The 14257-nt window shown below is 34.3% G+C and overlaps 1 protein-coding gene across 1 annotated transcript in view; it reads left to right on the top strand.

Annotated features, from left to right (window-relative positions):
- Window positions 1-14257, top strand: part of GBE1 (1,4-alpha-glucan branching enzyme 1) — a 267235-nt gene that overhangs the window by 69736 nt on the left and 183242 nt on the right. The window lies entirely within an intron of this gene.

Genomic DNA, 14257 nt, shown 5'->3' with positions numbered 1-14257 from the left:
CAGTATCACTATTGTAGTTTTAAAAATGCACGTTAAATGTAACTATAAAACAATGATTAGTTTTGGTAACTATTTGTTTAATGCACATATTGAGTTTCTCCTATGTGCCTGATCCACTACTAGAGCTGGAGAGATATCTACCTTATTACTTTTTTATTGCTATTTCTGTATCTAGCTTTTATTGTTTTACTTGATTGATAATGAGATCTAGTTCATTCATTTCTTTGGGAACCTATTTAATAGGAGGAATTTAGAGAGAAAACATGTACATAGAGATAGGATGAAGGGATGTACATATGACCTTCATTGATACTGAGTGTCCACCTGATATCGGAGAACTGGGTCCACATAGTACAAGGTAGGACAGCAGTTTCCATAAATGAGGAGATCTCCTTACTGTGAATAGAGACCAGGGGCAGGCACAGAGAAAGCAAATAGTTCTCTATCTGATTCAAAGGGTTTGTATATGGACAAATGGCCAGTGATCAAGAGAGGATGGAGGGAGCTTAGTCTGTTAAAAAAAATAAAAAAGTGGTACAGTGGCCTTGCCCTCTAGTGATGGGGGAAGAGTGTAATGGGATAAGAAGGCAGAGCCTTGCAGGTTCTGTTAGGAGGTAGTTAAAAGTGACAGAAACATTTTAATGATTTTGTTTCAAATTTTAGAGTTTTTGAAGCTGATCAGTACAGTAGTTAAAAAAAAAAAACATGATTATTCACTTTGTTTGACTTTAGATAAATGACTATTAAATTAGAAGCCAGAAAACCTGGTAATAGTAAGTGGTTTCAATGTGCTTTATTTTAATGGAATTGCCTTAATGGAAGTCAGATTTATTCTTGAACATGTTAAACCTCCATATAACTTGCCAGTATTTTCCTGAAATTGGCTCTCTGATTTCTGAAATGGGAGTGGGGAAAGATGTGAAAATTGATGGCCTCAAGCTTTTTAAAATCCAAATTGAAACTTGTACTACAAAGAGGGAAGTTTAACCTGAGAGTTTATGCCTATATCAGCATGACACAGAGCAGCAATTGAAGTTTTCTTACACCCCACAGATCTAATAAACACATTGGTTCATTTAAAAGTGATTCAATTTTCTTGGATTTGGGATTTCAGAAAAGAAGGAGCATAGCCTAATGAATTATGTGTTATGTGTGTTATAAATGTAGATATCACACATAGAGGTCTATTTTAGATGCTATTTGTGTGTAGATAGGGATAATTAGGCATTTTGTGAATCTTCAGATTAACAGCCTATTGAACATTTTAGAAAATCAGCTTTAAGCAGTGATCCTTTTTTTGAAGTAAGCTCTACACCCAACATGGGGCTTGAACTCACAACTCTGAAATCAAGAGCAAGCTGTACTGAGTGAGTCAGCCAGGTGCCCCTTGAATGGTGATATTTAATTGTATATTTCAGATTAATTATATTTTTACATATATAATATACACATATATACTTTTTAAAACCTTACAGTTTTGTAACTTTTCTCTTTATGTGTATATCATCTATAATTAATACATAATTAAATATTATCATTCATAAAAATGTGATCTTCTGAAATATGTTCATTATATAAGTTACACATATTTTTAGAGTTTAGAACATAAAGGAGAAAATCAAGATCTATTCTTCAAATACGAGTAAACACATTCATGTTTCTTTTAATTAATACAATTTTGCTTTTAATTCTTAATAGTTTAGTTAGTGATACCTATTATTTGAAAAGATTAATAAAAAGGAGTTACTTAGATGTTTGTGCTTCTGAATCGTTTCTATTTCTTGGTAAATAGAGATAATTTTTTATAATCTTAGTGTATAATGAAGTCTTATTAAAGGAATTCTCTTTATGTTCACTTGCAAAATAAAAATAAATGATAGACACATGTAATAAGTGCTGTAACAGATACACGTTTAGGCTACTTGTGGGATGTTCAGAGGGGTAATGCTCACTCTTCCTAGGTGCACAAGTCAGCTGTGGCCATAGTAATGCTGTGTAACACACTATCCCAAATTCGATATGTAACAACAGTAACATTTATTTGTCACACATGTATTTATGGATTTTCTAGGGTGGCTGTGGTTTTTAGGGGTCTAGATATACTTAGGGAAAATGATGGGGTAGCAATCAAGATGTTTTTTGGTGGGGGATGAGGCTGCTGATGAGGGACGGGGGAATTGTTGCAAAGCATTATCAAAATTCATTGTGTAAAAGGGGCAAAGGAAAAAAAAAAGGTGCCAAGGTTGCTATAGCAACATTTCCCTGTTCCTGACTCCATGATGAAAGTTACTCCAGGCTGAATGAGACCTCTAGATCCATGATGCTTTCTGACATGATTAGATCTGTTTGATGTTTGCTCTGGACCCCTTGATCTAGGCTCTCCAATCACTATCTTCCTGAAAGTTTCTTTTTTCTTTGAATACTGGCCTTCTACCACACTTGCCCTGTAAATCTGCATCCAACAGTCTGATTTCTCTGCTCCTGCACACCTTGTAGGCCCCATGGGGAAAATCTCTCTCTCTCTCTCTCTCTCTCTCTCTCTGTCACTCTCTTTTAATTCTACAGTTATCTTCCATATGGCTATACACAGAGGGTAATGCTAGGATTATTGTTGACAGTTAGCATTGAATTAGTCTAAAGAGCAGCCTGAATCATGTGCTCTATCAGTTGCTTGACTGGGAATGGTGACTTGTTTGGGCATTGTGGTCCAGAGTGCCCTGTGTTTGACAGACTGATGTATCTCTTTCTCTGATAACTGCCACAGACCTGCCTAACAGTTTCGAGGTTTGAAAACATATACTGTTGAGCTTTCTATTAATTAAAAAATCCACATGCAGAAGTTATTTCTTAAAGCATAAGATTCCAAAAGAATAGCTTTAATGCATAGTACAAACATAAAATCTAGTTAAGAGCGCAATGTGTGTTATGCAGATTTCTAATGGAGAGACAAGCTGGACGGGGTCCAGATGGTTTATGAATGTCCTACAGAGTAAGAGTACACACAGAAGCAGTAGTCAAACTAACATGGATTCAAATCCTAGCTCTGTCATTTAATAGCTGTGGGACTTTGGCTTTATTGTTCTCCCTCTTTTTTAGCTTGTTTCCTCATCCATCAGATGAAATCTGTACTACTTTATAGGACTGTTGAGGTAATTGAATTATATATTGAATGTCAGGCTCTGAGGACAACCCATAACTACTGTTGCTGCCCTCAGTGTCACCAAGTCATCCTATTTTTTGTTAATGTAATGACTTTTATTACTTCTTCTATCACAATAAAACCCTCCATCCCTGTATCATTTGTGACAGCCTCTGCTCAAACCATTTTTTTTTTTTAAGAGAGTGGGTTTTATGATAGTTTTATAGATTTCTTTTCCTTATAGGACTCTTCTAGAGTCCAGCATAAGTTCTAACATCAGCAGCAGTTTGTATGTTTACGTTGGTAATCACCCATAAATCTACTGCTAGTCTGGGCTCCAGGAGAAGATATACTTATTTCCCCCCTCCCATCTTCTAATATGGTCAAGTTGTTTATCTTTGCAAAGCCTTGAAATATTTAATCATTTTCTCTTCAGAGAAGGCTTCAACTATCCAGCTTGACTCTTTACTTATTGACCAAGCTATCTTCTCAGCATTAAATTTTTATATATGTCTCCCTGCATGGTCTTTCCCTTTACGATATCTCTGATACAACCTGATTTTAGTGTAGGGCAAAAGCTCAGTAGAAATGAGCAGATAAAGGCTACCTGACCTTTAAAATATTTTCTTGGGGCGCCTGGGTGGCGCAGTCGGTTAAGCGTCCGACTTCAGCCAGGTCACGATCTCGCGGTCCGTGAGTTCGAGCCCCGCGTCAGGCTCTGGGCTGATGGCTCGGAGCCTGGAGCCTGTTTCCGATTCTGTGTCTCCCTCTCTCTCTGCCCCTCCCCCGTTCATGCTCTGTCTCTCTCTGTCCCAAAAATTAAAAAAAAAAAAATAAAATAAAATAAAATAAAATAAAATAAAATATTTTCTTATTTTTAACAGCTTTATTGAGATATAATTCACATACTATACAACTTAACTATTTAAAGCATACAATTCCATGGTTTTTAGTGTATTGAAAATAGTGTTGTGCAACCATAGCCACAGGCAATTTTAGAAAATTTTCATCACCCGAAAAGCTCTATACCCTACAGGTATCATCTCACAATCTTCCCATCCCTTCCCTAGCCCCAGGCAACCAATACTTTATATAAATTTGCCTACCCTGGATATTTCACATAAGGGAAATTATATGTGGTCTTTTGTGACTGGCTTCTTACACTTGGCATAATGTTTTCAAGGTTACATGTTGTCGCATGTATAAGTACTTCATTCCTTTTTATGGCCGAGTAACATTCTATTGAATGGATATGCAAAATTTTCTTTATCCATTTATTAGTTAATGGATATGTGTGTGTTTACCTTTAACTATCATGGGTAATGCTGCTTTGAACTTTCATATACAAGTTTTTGTATGGATGCATGCTTTTATTTCTCTTGGGTATATAACTATGAGTGGAATTTTTGAGTCAAATAGTAACTATATCTTTGTGTCTTTAGCTTTTTGAGGAACCTTCAAACTGTTTTACATTTCCACCAGCAGTGAATGGGGTTTGCAATTTTCCCACACCCTCACCAATAAATATTATCCTTGGTTTTGACTGTCATCACCCCACTGTGAATGAAGTGATATCTTACTGTGGTTTTGATTTTCATTTTCCTAATGACTAAGGAGGTTGAACATCATTACATGTGCTTATTGGCCATTTCTATGCCTTCCTTGTAAAAAGATCTATTTATATCCTTTGCGCATTTAAGGAGTTTGGTTATTTGTCTTTTTATTATTAAGTTCTAAATATTCTTTGCATATTTTAGACTTAAGTCCCTTGTTAGATATATGATTTGCAAATCTTTTCTCCCTTTCTGTGAGTTTTCTTTTCACTTTCCTGATAGTGTCCTTTGACACATAAAATTTTTAATTTTGGAGAAATACAAATTACCATTTTTTTCTTTTGTTACTCATACTTGTGGTGCCATGTTTAAGAACTGGGTCACAAAGATTTACTCATGTGTTTTCTTCTATGAACTTTATAGTTTTCACTCTTATATTTAAGTCTTTGATTCATTTTGAATTAGTTTTGTGCATGTTTTCGAGTAGGGGTCCAAATATATTCTATTGTGTGTAGAGATGCAGTTGTCCTAGTACTATCCATTGAAAAGACTATTCTTTTTTCTTTGAATGATCTTAGTCTCCTTTGTCAAAAATCAGTTGATCACAGACACCTGGGTTGTAACATTGCTAGCTATATTAGTAAATATTATTTTACATTCACTGGTGTATTTTCATAGGTGGTTATAGGGTTCAGAGGAAAACTTTAGAATTGCTTGTCTGATTACTGTAGACCTCTGACGTGTACTCCCCCACTGCCCAGAGTCCAGTTTAGGTAGAATATCTTAAGATAAAAGATTATATTTTAAGGTGTAGAGGAGATTCCTAAATTCAAATCTGTGCTGAAGCCAGGGAAGTCAGAAATGGATGAAGTTGTGACCCATAGTGATAAGCATATAAAAGTGAGCTGGAGTGTGTGTTCTATGAGAGCCTCCCTACTCGGCTTCCGATATTTGTTGACATGGAGGGATACAGTTCAATATACTGGTCAATTAAAACATAATTGAGGACCATTCTTGGCCCATGGAATGCTGTTGCTGCCTCTGATGATTGATCATATTGCATTAGTATTTTTCTTCCATTATTTCCCTTTCCTATTTTGTCTTTTTTTTTCTTTTCTTTTTTAATATGAAATTTATTGTCAAATTGGCTTCCATATATTGGCACCCAGTGCTCATCCCAATGAGCACCCAGGTGATATTTTGTCTTTTCTATGTTCTTTCTTAAGCAAATATTGTACCACTTCATAGCTTTAGCTATTTAACTATTAATGTCTCCCTGCTTTAGTATCACTTAAAGATTATAAAATAAAAGGATAGTCAAGTCCAGACCAAAACCAAACCCAGGTAAAATGGCATAGAAATCAATAATAGGAGTCAGAGCAAAGATAAATGCCATTACCCTTACGTCCCAAGTAACAATTATTCTTGGTCAAGTATAGATGGCAAGAGTTGCTAGAAATTGAATAGGTTTTCAAACCCAATTGCCATGATAGAATTCAGTGTACTCTTAATTTGTACAGAATCAAGTAAACCAAAAATAAATTGAAATCTTAAATTACATATTTTCAAGGATATGGAATATAAACAAAGGTAGAACATATATCAGAACACTTTTTAGAACTGAGTGTTTTTAGAACTTGAGTGGTGGGCTCTAAGCGAAGCAGTAATTGGTGAGGAGGGGACCCAGCTGAGCTAGGCAGGGGAACTTCAAGCAGAGCAACTTTGCTTTCACATGTTTTATGTAGTTTTCATGGAGTTTTCCATAAAATCTATTTTGAGGTAACTGAGTGGTTTATATTACTAAAAATAAGTAGATTGGTAAATAAATCACTGGAGTGATTACCACTGTATTAGGCCATAAAGTACACCGCATTATTTCATTTCAATAAAACTAGAAATAAATGAAAAAGCTTGAAAGAAAATATAACACCTACCACTCAGTTCCTCCCAAATAACAATAAGAGAAGAGAATAATCAAAAGTTTTAATTACAGCCTATTTTTAAAAGAAATGAAAACACTGTATCAAAAGCTATCTGTTGTAGCTAGGACAATTGTGAGAGGCAACTTTTCTCATGCCTGTTCCTCATCTGATCCACAGAACACAGAAAATGATTCAAATGCTTATTTTCTAAATTCTCCTGAGTATGGTCATAATGAGTACTATTCCAGATGTATTGAAGAGAAATTAGTTTGTTATATACAGTGGATCCTTTGGGCATTAGGGCCTCATTCTCTTAGTAATCCCTGCCTGAGTGAGGCTGGCATGCCTTGTTAAAATTATAATCCCAAGTGTTGGTGAGGATAGGAGTAGTTAAGCATACTCATATGCTGCTGGTGGAAATATGAACTGGAAATGTCTATCTAGAAAGTAGTTTTTATTAATCTAATTTAGAACCATAAATAAATAAAATACTTATACCCCATTGTTTGATAAGATCACTTTTCATAATTGACAACAAGGAAAGAGATTTAGGCAAGTATTTGTGCACAGAAACTTTACACCATTAGTTTTTAAATTTTTACTATGGAAATTTCTTGGTATATAGAAAAGTAAAGATAAGCTTTGTCTTAGTCTCTTGGGCTGCTGCAACAGAATAGACTGAGTGGCTTGTAAACAACAGAAATTTATTTCTCATAGTTCTGGATGCTGGGTAGTCCAAGATCAAGACATCAACAGATTTGGTGTTTAGTGCCTCTTTTATAAAGGTACTAAACCCATCGATGAAGGCTCTACCCTCATGGCCTAGTTACCTTCCCAAGGCCCCACCTCCAAATACCAGTACATAGGTTCATTTATTTCAGTTTCTACTTTAAGGGATTTTTTCTTATTATCCTTCTTTTTGACAATAAGTTTTTTAATTATTTGAGTTGCTTACCTCATTTTGTAGTCAAAAATATAATACTGTAAACTACTCATCAGTATTATTCCTTCCCATATACATAATCGCTTCTATTCATTTTTTGGGATTATATTTTCATACTTTTGAAAATCACAAGAAACTACACATATTCAGTTTTATCATCCTCTTTCTTTCACAAAATGTGTCATAATATACCTTTCCTGTAATTAGAATTAAAGAAACATGATTAATGAAGTCACTTTTGTCATGCATGTTTTGATTATGGAGCCCTTTTCTTCTGTGCATACCTTTAAAAACAGTTCAGTGAGTGAAGCTCTAGATTATTTGATTTGTTCTCTAATTTCCAGAAAGCTCCACAGGACTGAACATTGTTCCTTATAATAAGGTATTAATATGCAATTGGTTCTGAAGTTAGAGGCATTCTGACTTACTCTAGATTTTGTTTTTGAAAAGCACAGGTAACCTAAACTAATATGTGTTAAGAACATTTCTTCTAAGAAATAAATGCTGGAGGTCTTAATAAGATTATTCCCAGGGTACCAGCTGCAAGCAGAATTTGAAGAATGATGATTCCCAGCTACCCAACTAAGGGAAGAATTACCTGGAGGAGAAAAAAACAAAGGAGATCTCCTGGAGGAGAAAAAAACAAAGGAGAGGAGATCTCAAAGGAGATTTGACAGGGGTGTATGTCAGAAAGGACTACTGTCTTCCACCTACAGAGGCTGTGTGTTCCTCTCATAATCCTAGGTAAAGGCAATGCCATGGGAAGTTTCAGTTCTCAACATTATGACTTCTTGGGAACATAGTAGATGCTTTGTTGGCATGAGAGAAGTCCCTGGAACTTCCATTTGACAAACTAACTTTGCATAAATCTACATAAAGTTTGCATGATATGAAGCTTGAAATAATTAAATAACATTGTATGATGATGAAGAGTGTTTAGTTGCTTTAAGGAGGTCATATTCCAAATATTGAACAACTGTAATGACGTAAGTGTGTAACTGTTATGCACTCAGATGGGAAGTGACTGAAATCTGCCATACAGGTCAGTAGTGGCTTTGTATTAGCTTTACCTGCTGCATTCACTAGGGATCTTAAGTCACTGCTGTGTGAAGTCTATGCATCAGGGATTGGCCTAAATGTGGACCATGTTCTTCAGCACACTGACATCCGCATCAAAGGTGTAAGGCTCTACACGGTAAGTTGGAATGATTTCAACCATGCATAAGGAAATTTTGTGTGAAACTCAAGAACTCTATAGCAATGAGGTGCATAAGTGCTGATGAAGAGAAATACTTTACTGTGGGTTAAAGAGTTGGGAATATTTGAGGGAGGTTGACATTTAAGAATTTTATGTGAGGATTATTACATCAGAAAAAGAAAGGTTGTTGGCTTTGAGATAAATATAGAGTTAGTGAGCCTGATGCAGTGACCTTAAGTTAATGTTTGGCTGCCTGTGCCGAACGTGTGTTTGCAGTTCATATTAAACTATGCATCACACATTGTTTCTTTTCCATATCTCGATTTAAATTTAGTCTGCTTGTTTTGAGTCTATGGACAAATAGAATCTTTTGCATTATCAAATATGATGGTAAATTTTAGCCAGTTAATAATAAAATACCTATTAAACTGTTTGCTTTAAAAATGTGTCAGGTTATCATAACTTGATAAATATTAAGTGTCCTAGAAAATGTTATAATGCAATAATTTATGCAGGCAGGAAACATGATCTTAAAATTTTACCAAAATTAGAACAATTAAACAAATTGTTTTGGGTGTTTCTAATCCTTGAACTTGGCAGTGTCTGTCTACATTATGGAAGGAAATGAGGCATAGAAAGAAAAATGAGTTAATATGTTAGCATTTTAAAATTTTAATGCTACTTTTCTAGATAAAAGATTCCAAATTTTTATTCATGGTCAGTGAACAGTGGGGCAAACATTTTAACCAAGTAATCTCTTGATGAGAATATTCTAAAAAACATTATATGTAGACATTAATAACAGTATATTGAATAATGGTCTTAATATATGTTATCTTTTCACATTTAAATTTGTTAATTTTTGTTCCCTGACATTAATACATTAAAATTCCTTAATATGTTAGGGGCGCCTGGATGGCTCAGTTGGTTGAGCGTTTGACTTCAGCTCAAGTCACAATCTCACAGTTTGTGAGTTCGAGCCCCACGTCGGGCTCTGTGCTGACAGCTCAGAGCCTGGAGCCTCCTTTGCATTTTGTCTCCGGCTCTCTCTGCCCCTCCCCTGCTCACACTCTGTCTCTCTCTCCCTCAAAACTGAATAAACTTAAAAAAAAAATTTTTTTTAAAGTCCTTAATATGTTAGCTCTGTTCTATAATTTTTATCTCACTAGTCTTCTTTCTGGGCTTTACAACCCTATTTATTTCCAAATCTTAAATCCTAAATTTCATGTGAGTAATACTAACTTTGAAGGATTATTAATGACATTTCCTATTTCAGAATTTCCTTGACCTATTGATTTAGAGCATTATTTGGTAGTCCATAAACTTAATTTAATGTAGAAAATCACTCACAAAGCTAGGAGTGGAGCATAACTGAACATACCTACTGAACCAGGCAGTTGTTTTGAATATAGTCCCTAAGCCAGTAGCATCAACATCACCTGGGAACTCGTTGGAAATACAAAGTATTAGGCCATACTTCAAATCTACTGAGTCAAAAACTCTGTTTTAATAAGCCCAGGTTATTCTAGTTATGAGCTAAAGTTTGAGAACCACTGAATCACTGAACCGCAGAACTCTCAAAGTTAGTTCTGTGCTTGATAGAGTAGCAAATAATTGTCGAATGTGGTAATAGGATATTTTTGGTCCTATCCTGAGGCCTACATAGGGATACAAACCATTTGCTTAAATAAAGTTGATTCCATCTTGTGTACTCCGAATATAAACCTTGCAAGATTAAAATGAGAAAAGTTTGAGTAATCTGGTTCTAAAACTATCTCTGGTGTGGCTTAGAATCATTTATCATTCTTGTTGTTGCTATTATTTTCAGTTATGTTTAGGAATAAAGTCTCCTGACTCATTTCACGAAAGGAAATATTTTCCTAAAATTTGTCTTCCAGCCTCTGTTATTTTTGCCTTCTGTATTTTTGTGAAGCAAATTCAATTTACAAATAAAATATTCAATTTTATTTAAAGTTTTTATATTGGTCATTTGATATTTACTTTTTATTTATTTACTTTTAATTTTATTTATTTATTTTAATTTTTTAATTAATTTATTTTTAATTTGTGTACTTTCACAGTTGGTTCCTTCAGTTATTCCTAGATGTACCTTAATGTTGGTTCCTTCTTTCTTAACTAAGTGTCAGGTCCAAATCCATTTTTTTTATTATTCTTTTTCTTGGCCTTAGATCTATTTCTGGAGAAAAGCATCTTATTACTATTTTGGAAAACCCATTTTAGGGAGTAACAGTCTTTCATATGCGTGTTATAGTATGGAAGTGGGAAGTATTATTGGTGTCCATGTTTCCAATGGAAAAGAAGCCACACTAATGAAGGAGATGAGTGAGGAAAATTCAGGGCTAACAGTAACTGGAGAAAGAGTCAAGAAAATGACAGACTCATCTGACTCAGTGGTGTGGCGCAAGAGGGATTTGTGTGGAGAATTGTCTGATGAAAACATCTCAAGTTGTTTCATGCATCCATGCTTTGTAAACTTTCCTCTCTTTCCCATATGAAATGTTTAGATATATTCTACATTGCTTATGGCGGTTGGTGGCATGGATTTTCTTTGGGGGCATATGTGAAGATGCTCTAAATTTTGCTTTGAAGTGGGTTTGGCAAGAAAAATGTAACTGCAATAAAATAAGCACCTGAGTTTCCATGAGTTGGAGGGGTGCTAATAACATGAAACCCTTGAAGATGACAGAACAAGTTTTTTTTTTTTTTTTTCACAATGGAGAATTACAAATAATCAGCATGTGCTTTAGAAGATTTATATCTCTATTGAAGATGACAGAACAAGTTTTTTTTTTTCACAATGTAGAATTACAAATAATCAGCATGTGCTTTAGAAGATTTATATCTCTAAGATACTATATAAGGAAAATGTGTATCAGTAAAAGTATTTTTCTTTATACAAATATTAATACTTGTTTAATGAGATCTTAAAACTTGAGTGCAAGTTGAAGAACTAGTTCAACGGAAATTCAAAAAGTAATATTCAAAAGCACATTGATTTTCACAGTGCTAAAAACAGCTTTTACATAAATCTGCATTTGTAAATTACCCATATAATTGAAGATTCACTTTCAAAATTATAAAATCTTATTTGTAGTTGAGTTTTTAGTGACTCTCTATTGTAAATTCTATTATTCATTTTGGTGTACTCTTACTTAATTTAACTTTTTCTTGAGATATGACTGTCATTCTGAACACTAATTTTGAGTTTGGCATTGAGCGGGGACGATATTAAGCATTCAGTTCAAATTTAAGGAATGAATGAATGAACTAATGAACTGTACCCTTTATTTTCAGATCTAACTAACCAGGAAAAGATCTGCTTGTCTTAAGTTTATTAATTGTCTTTAGTGATTAGCTTAAAAAGAAATTCAGTAAATGTGTGAAGTGTTACAGTACCCAGATATTCATATTTCAAGCTTTTTTTTTTTTTTTCCCGAATTATGCCCTGAATTCTTTGCTTTGGTAAAGGAATGTCACACTGTATGTAGTTCAGATGGATTTGAGATTTTAAGAACAGGAAACTATAAGAACACAGAGCCTGTTGAGCTGTTTTTTTTAATTATAAACGACCTTAAGACATTTTCAGAATGTGTTCATGATGAGAAGTAGGGGAATGTTTAGAAAGATCTTTATTTAAACACTGTTTCTTACACCCACTCTATCCCCAACCAACATTCAGACTGGCTGGAGGTGAAGATATTTAGAACTGTTGTGGTAAAAGCGTTGGTGTTGTAGAGAAGGAAATCATGGCATAAAACAAGCTTCCTGATGTTTTTATTACCTTCTTGAGAATCTAATGTCCTCGCACCACAGTGCATGGCATCACAGTGCTGCTTATTTTTTTTTTTTAGAACTATGAAATAATTTAGATAGAAACAAATAGGAAATAATATAATAAGCATCTCTTTATATACCACCTACCTTAAGATATAGAATGTTACAGATATTATTGAAGCTTGCTGTGTTCACTTTTCTTTACCCAGTGGAAATCCCCCGTAGAATTTGATGTTTAACATTCTCATTTTCCTTTTGATATATATATTTTTTTAATTTTTTTTAACATTTATTTATTTTTGAGACAGAGAGAGACAGAGCATGAACGGGGAGGGTCAGAGAGAGAGGGAGACACAGAATCTGAAACAGGCTCCAGGCTCTGAGCTGTCAGCACAGACCCCGACGCGGGGCTTGAACTCACGGATCGCGAGACCATGACCTGAGCCGAAGTCGGACGCTTAACCGACTGAGCCACCCAGGCGCCCCCTTTTGATATTTTTTTATACGCACATGTATCTATAAATGTTATATAATACTCTTCTGCGTATTTTTGAACTTCATTTAAATGCCATTCTTTCATACCATTTTAAAATTAATTTTTATGCTTTATTTGCTATATATATTTGCTCTGTTCCATTTAGTTTATATTGTTGTATAGCATTTCATTGTTTAATTATAACAACATATTTACTCATTCTATGTCTGACTTACATTTTGATAGCTTCCATTTTTTGCTATTCTAAACAGTTCTTCACTGAACATTTGTGAATGCTATCTCGTGCATATTTCTCTAAGCTATTACCTAGGTGGGGGTAGGATTGCTGGACTTTTAAGTGAACGTATCTTCAACTTTGCTGTATAATGCCAAGTTGTTTACCAATTTATACTCTCAGTTGCAGCATTATTTTATATCCTTGCTGACTATCTGTTATTTTCAAACTCTTAAGTTTTGCTAATCCGGTGGGTGGTAAATGGCGTCTCACTGTTCTTTTAATTTGTGTTTCCCTAATTATGAGTGAGCTTGAGCATTATTACATGTTTCTTGGCCTGTTGTGTGTCCTCTGCTGAGTGTTTTTGTCATTTTTATAGACATTTAGAGAGTTATAGACATTTTTCTTATACTTTGAATGTTCTCTTTTTCTTGGTATATTCATTATAAAAGTATTCTCCCAGTTGGCAGTTTGTCTTTTCATTCTGTCTATCCATCCGTCTGTGAAGATACATTTATAATTTTGCTGGTTGAATTTATCAGGCTTGTTCTTAATGGGTTTTTTTGTATATTGTTTACAAAAACAGTTTTTAAACCTGAGATTATAAATATATTTTTCTGTATTTTCTTGTAAGCATTTTGCAGTTTTGCCTATCATGTTGAAATATCAACCCGTGCTCAAATGATTCTTGGGCATAATATTAGGTAGAGATCTATTTTTCTTTTTCTTTTTTTTTTTTTTCATAAGGATAGCCAATTGTCCCAGTACCACTTACTGAACAGTGTGTCCTTTAGTTACTGATTTTGTTTCCATGTGTGCATGGGTCTGTTGTTGTTCATTTTGACTTTCTTCCAGGATCAGCAATCTACCTTTCTTCTGCCCCCTATATTTTGCAACCTTTTAAACTCAATTCTGTCATACACTTGTGGATTTGGACATATGTAATATGATTTTAATTATTTTTCATCATTTTTATTCGCTATAATATGTATCTTGT

This window comes from Panthera uncia, chromosome C2 (assembly GCF_023721935.1).
Source record: "Panthera uncia isolate 11264 chromosome C2, Puncia_PCG_1.0, whole genome shotgun sequence".
NCBI lineage: Eukaryota > Metazoa > Chordata > Mammalia > Carnivora > Felidae > Panthera > Panthera uncia.
Note: the sequence above shows the minus strand (reverse complement) of the source record. Positions and strands in the feature narration are given on the sequence as shown.